Here is a 6,233-nt window from a genome sequence, read left to right as displayed (position 1 = left end):
TGGCAGTTCATCTTGGGTTTCATCCCAAGGAATTACATGGCTGGAAAAGCAGACGTTCTGGGGAATAGAAAAAGCCTCTTCTCTGTGTACCTTATAGTGGTATTTCTGAACTCCGTTGTGTGCAAGGAAGAGCTTCCTGTGTGTTTGGGTGCAGGGGACATTCTAACATGGTGTGGGGGTGCTGCGAGTGTAGCTCAGTGGTGGAGCCCTTGCTCGAGGTCCTGGATTTGCGCCCCAGCACCGAAAGAGAAAGAAGAAAATAGAATTCCTAGCACAAGGGAAGGTGCCTGGTGCTGTTTTGGGGAGGCAGTTTGCAGTGCTGAGACACAGCTACCTCCCTGACACCCCTTTTTTCTGTCTCATATTCCCATTTCATTGCCATTAGCATTCCTTGGGTTTATTTTATCTGGCTCCTTTATGATGGGAGAAATAACTGAAGAACACATGTTTTGAAAAATGAGTGTAAAGAAATTCATGTTTCTATACACAATTATTATGACTGTTTATCCCTGTGAACATTTTAACCTTTGCACCATTTGCTTAATTGCAACCTCGAATTGTTTTGTATGTGTATATTCTGTTTTTTTACATGAGATTTTTAACTATTGAAGTCATGCATTGATGGTCTATTGAAGGGCTTGCCATCACTTGTTTCTTTATTGTTCCATATAAACATTTCCTGATATTTAGGAAATACACAAAATACATTAATTCCCACAGTGTGCTTTTTATTTTAACTTAGCATATTGTAAAATGTTTCCACAATTATATATCATTAACATTTCATGTAGTAATTTGATTTTATACTCAACAGCATGAAGTATTATCAAAGTGTTTCTCTGTCCGTACCCTTTCATAGAACTTTTTTATTGTGGAAACTGTATGACATCTTATTTGTCTTAATAGACTTTTTATATATGAAGATTGGATACACAGGACTGAATTAAAAAAAATTTAGGTTAGGAAACCAAAACTATCTTTAATTGGATGCCTGTAGAGGACTGTTTCTGATTAGAATTCTTAGAAATGCTGCAAAATTAGAAACTTTCTGAATTATAGTAAGTCACAATAAAATGAAAAAATGAATCACATTATTTTGTGCTAAGAAAGAGTAGTTCTTTTTTTAAAATATATATATATTTTTTTAGTTGTAGATGGACACAATGCCTTTATTTATTGTTTATATGGTGCTGAGGATCGAACCCAGCTCTTCAGATGTGCTAGGCAAGTGCTCTACCACTGAGGTACAAACCTGGCCTGGAAAAGTAGTTCTTAAGTATTAAAAAGTTTCCTTTCAGTGGCATGAGGAGCTGTTTTTAGCAGGATGCTTGGGGTTGTATTGCACAGCTGATTTGCAGGCAGAGTAAAGAATGAGACTTCTTCATACAGCTCCTGTGATGGAAGGTGTTAACAGGTGGAAGGAGAAACAGCTTTAATTGGATTCTGCGCTTCTATGAACTTCCACTGAGACTGGCTTTGTCAGGGCACACCCAACACGGCACCTGTTCCCCAGGTGACCAGATGGTCTTACTGCATGCAGACCTGGTGGTTGGAACCTTCTAGGTGCTGGCTGTGCAGCTAACATGAAACGACCAAAGGTCCCTGTCCTCAAAGAGCTTGCATTCTGGTTCTGAGACAAAATGGCTGGTTTGAGTCCAGAACTTCTCCAGCCTCCTAGAGACTGTAGTGGGATGATCCCTAGAACACATGGAATTGCCTGGAAATGTTGACTGGTAAGGAGCAGTTAGTTCTTCCTAGAGTGGGGCTAATTCTCAGTTATGCAGTATCCACATTAATAGAGATGGTGTTTGTTAATGACAGAACTTCCAGACACGCCAGCTGTGTGCCCTGCAGGCAGAGGGCCTTGTCTGGGAGAGCGAGGAAGTGTGCAGAGCACAGGTGTCTGCTCGTCTCGGGGACCGTTGTGGGTCGATTTGCAGTGGTTTCGACATCCTTTCAGGCTGGCTGCCGTAACCCTGAAGGTGCAGACTGTGCAGTAACTGCTTCAATGTGGACACTTGGATTCTGCAAATCACGTGTGTGAGGCAGTCAGCGTTTGAAACAGGCTGAAATACAACCTGTCTCTGCCACGTGCCATGCTGCCAAGGGTGAGCAGATCCAGGTCGGCCTGGCACATTAACAACGGTGTGGGTGCCAGGGCAGAGTTTGGGAAACTATTTCTGTTTATCTCGGCATCGTCTTCTAATAGTTTTTCTGTCATATTCCAGATTTTGACCCTCTAGTTACTGGGGAAAAAGAGGGAGGTGGGTGTCAGCACCATATCTGAAGGACACGTAAACTCAGAGCCCATTTTAAAATATCACTCACATTGTGGTTAAGAGCATGGATTTGGGAGCCGGAATGCATGGGGGTGTCACCCTGCTGTACCACTTCCTAGCCGAGTGACCTCACACAAGGTACTTAACCATCGCTCTGCTTGGTGCCTGGGATGTAGTGTTGTGTATTGCTGCTGCTGCTCAGTGACTGCCATGGACTTCCTCAAATTTAACAGATTTGAAAATTCTGTTCTCTTCTGATACCATTTAAGGTAGGGACTTTCCTAACAGCTTAGAGCAAAATTTTTAGAAATAAAACATTTTCTCTAGAGAAGTGAATATCAAACTTCGACCTTCCTGATGCTGTTACAGGTTTAAATCCCCATTACGGTAAAAGTTGAATATATAATTGATGGGGAAGACTTTTTTACATGTATAATTCTGACCAAAGATGGGACGTTATTTCTTCCCCTTTTACCAGACATATTTATAATGTGAAACGTGGATCTGGTACACGTAAGTAGAGAGGAGTCAGGGAAGCCAAGCAGATTGCTGTCCCTCCCCTGCCATGATTGCTACAGAGTGTGCATGTAGAGGAGCACCTCACCTCCCTCTTAGCAAATCCATTGTAACATGGCGTCACTAACCACAGTTCTTAGGAGGCCCACCGGGTCTCTGATCTTGATCATTGTGTGTGACTGAGTTTTCACTCTTTGACCTCCTTCTCCAGATTTCCTTCCCACCTCTGGTAACCCTGGGGCTGTGCCCTATTGCTGTGTGTTTGGCCGTTTTTCGTGTTTAGCTTCTACCTATGGCTCAGATCATGCAACACTTGCTTTTCTGCGTCTGGCTTATTGTCCTCCACAGAGGGTCCTGTAGGTTCATCCATGCCTTGGCCATTGGTGGTGTTCCTTTTTATAGACCGAATAGTACTCCATCATTCATGTTTACTACAATTTCTTTTTCCATTCATCTGCCAAAGGGCACCTATTTTTTTTTTTTTTCAGGATGGCTATCATGAGTGGTGATGGAGTGATCAGAGACACAGGCGTCTCTCCCAGGTGCTGATTTCCCTTCCTTGACTGCCTATCCATAGGCAGCCTTACAGGATCCTGTGGCACATCCCTCTTTAGTCTTACAGAGGAGCCTCCCAGTCTCCCATGGGGCTGCCGCATCCTGCACTGCCCTTGGTGGTACGCGGCTCCCTTCCCTCCCACCTGTCCCTCCAGCACGCCTTAGTTCCTGTCTCGCTGCTGACCATCCTAACAAGTGTGCCCTGGCACCTCAGTGGCTTGGCTTGGCATTTGCCTGGAGATTGGTGACCCTGGTACCTTACATGGACTTGTTGGCCATCTGTGTTCTTTCCTTAGAAGATTGTTATTCTGACTCTTGCCCACGTTTTAACTGGGCCCTTTGGTTTTCTGCTGCTGAGTTGTACGAATCTTCACAAGTCCCAGTGTTCTCGATTTCCCAGCCCACTCAGCCTTTTCGGTTGTGGATTGTTTGCAAGCCGCAGGAGCTTTGGAGCTGGATGTAGCCCTCTTTGCTTATCTTTGCTTTCATTAACAGAATCTTAGGTGTGATACCTGGAAAGTCTTAGCCAAGGTCAGCATCATGACGCTTTTCCCCATTTATTCTCCTGGAAGTTTTATGGTTTCAGGTCTGGTGTTTAAGCCTTTAACCTCTTTTGAGTGGATTTTTATGTGTGTGTAATAATAGATTTGATGCAATTCCTATCAAACTACCAATGACAGTTTTTCACAGCAATCGTAAAATCAATTCTAAAACTTACATGGAGCCACGGAAAATCCCAAGTTGCTAGGATGATCCTGGCAAAGAAAAACAAAGTTGTGGGATCACACTTTCTGGTTTCAAATATTGTACAAAATGACAGTGATGAAAACAGCATGGTGCTGGGACAAGGAGACGCACAGATCAGTGAAACAGAACAGAGTCCAGAAGTAAGTTCACCATATATGCTTCTATTTGTCTTTTGTTTTCAACAAGAGATGACTTTCACCAAGAGCACCAGGAAGACCCGAGGGGGAAAGGACAGGTCTCAGTCAGTGATGCTGTGAACGCCAGAGCTCACGTCTAAAAGAATGAATCCAGACCAGTTTATTCCTTTAAAGAGACCTGAATTTCTGGGTGGTTTTGAAGTTCTGGTCTGGTATTTCTTAATTAGGATAAAAATGACAGATTTTTCTTTAAATTGATCTAAGATTAAGAGAGCTGAGAAATTTCTTTTGTGTGCCTTTGTGTGCCTATGATGTTTTAGCCCCTTACTTCTATGATAATTTGAGATGTCCTGGGATAACATCAAGAGACTGTAAAGCCCCAGCCAGATTCATACAAGTCTGAAGTGAGTCACACCATCATGGCTAAGCAGAGTCCCTGCAGGTTCTCAGTAAACTGGTGTGAGCAGTCTTCACGTGGCTCTGTTAACTCCCAGGGGCTTTCTTTTGCAAGCAGACCTGAATCCAGACTGGGGGATTTACGATGTATCACATCATCTTCCTCCCCTGGGTATCTGGCCTCATCTCCTGCCACTGTGTCCCTCGTGTGCTGCCTTCCAACCTCATAATCCCTCATCATTTCTCTCTGGGTCCTTGTCTCCCCCCCCCGCAGCCCCCTCCAGCTCTCACTGATGCCTGTGCTGTGTGGTTTAGGATTAATGCTGCCGATTCCGATGTCACCTGCAACACTACTGCAGAGCTGTCCCACCTACCTCTTATCATTCCCATGTCCTTCTTCTTTATAGTATCTGTCAGGATAGGAAAGCACAATTTTCAGTTACTGCATCTGTCTCCCCAGCTGGAATGAAAGAACCGTGAAGTGAGGACTCCGTTTTTCACCATGATGCCCCCAGTTTCTCTAACAGTGTGCGGTGCAGGGTTAGCTTCTCAGGTGATTGCATTCATACCGTGGGAGTTTGTGGGGAGAGTTTAGGGGGATGAGTGTTGTTGGGGTACCTGGAAGGTCTGGGGCCACTTGGGTAGCATCCTCCCATTATTTGGATTGACCTCTGTGTTAATAGGGAAAAGGAAGTTCAAAAGCAGGCCACCTGTCTGCCATTCTGGACCCAAGATCTGAGACTCTGGGGCAGAAATTTAGCTGGATATCCTTGTACCTTAGTCCCTCTGGCCTTGAAAATAGCAGTGTCTTCACTAGTGCATGTGAGGACCCATGGTGACAGTGCTTGTGAGGTATCACAGAGCACCTTAAACCAAGCCACTGTTGAAGAAGCACTGCTGACACTGCATTCTTACAGTCATTCACTTATCCAGCCCCTATTTTTTCGGTGTGTGGGGAGATACTTCATGGATGCTAGAGTAGAATCTTGGACAGGAGAAGGGCATTGGCTTGTTCTCTCATGGCCTCATGTGAGTGGACTTCTTTTCTAGCCTAGTTGGCAGAGTTGTGTTCCAGATGTGCACTGGTTTCCTGGGTGGCCAGAGCGAGTGCTGCCATGAGCTACCTAGCCACAGGCGACGATTCAATCTAGATTTCTGTTGGTAGAATTTCAGCTCCTCAAAGCAGCCTGCCTCAGGTCTGTGCCACCCACGTGTGGCCAGTGACCACTGGGACCAGCCCAGCCTGGGGAAGTCTCCACCACTGCAGAGGACACCAGGGACTGCTCTTCTCCCAGCAGTGAAGAGGTTTTGGAGCAGCACTCTCCTGGCTTTAGGCGCCGTTGTTTAGCCTTGTTTCTTCAATACATGATCAGTTATAAATTTGGAGTAGTTGATAATAGTGGGATAAAATATTTTTTATGAACATCTTTTTAAAGTTCCCTGGCAGAATGACTCATGAGCGTTATTTATGAGTCGTTTATTAACTCCTTTCCTCATTGTTGAGAACATATGGAGTCAGTAATGGAACACACTGCCTGCTTTTTTTCTGTGTATTTATAACTAAGTGCCTGAAGGACACGAGATACTGTTTTATTTATTTTAT

At 44.4% G+C, this 6,233-nt stretch overlaps 1 long non-coding RNA gene across 1 annotated transcript; it reads right to left on the bottom strand.

Annotated features, from left to right (window-relative positions):
- Positions 1-670: 670 nt before the first annotated feature.
- LOC144255944 (uncharacterized) lies at positions 671-5,865 on the bottom strand. Its single transcript, XR_013344005.1, has 3 exons — positions 5,005-5,865; positions 4,069-4,105; positions 671-2,246 (listed from the first exon to the last, which is right to left on the bottom strand). It is a non-coding gene; the product is annotated as an uncharacterized LOC144255944 (long non-coding RNA).
- Between the last annotated feature and the right edge of the window lie 368 nt (positions 5,866-6,233).

The sequence above is a fragment of the Urocitellus parryii genome, chromosome 7, assembly GCF_045843805.1.
Source record: "Urocitellus parryii isolate mUroPar1 chromosome 7, mUroPar1.hap1, whole genome shotgun sequence".
In the NCBI taxonomy this organism is placed as follows: Eukaryota; Metazoa; Chordata; class Mammalia; order Rodentia; family Sciuridae; genus Urocitellus; species Urocitellus parryii.
Note: the sequence above shows the minus strand (reverse complement) of the source record. Positions and strands in the feature narration are given on the sequence as shown.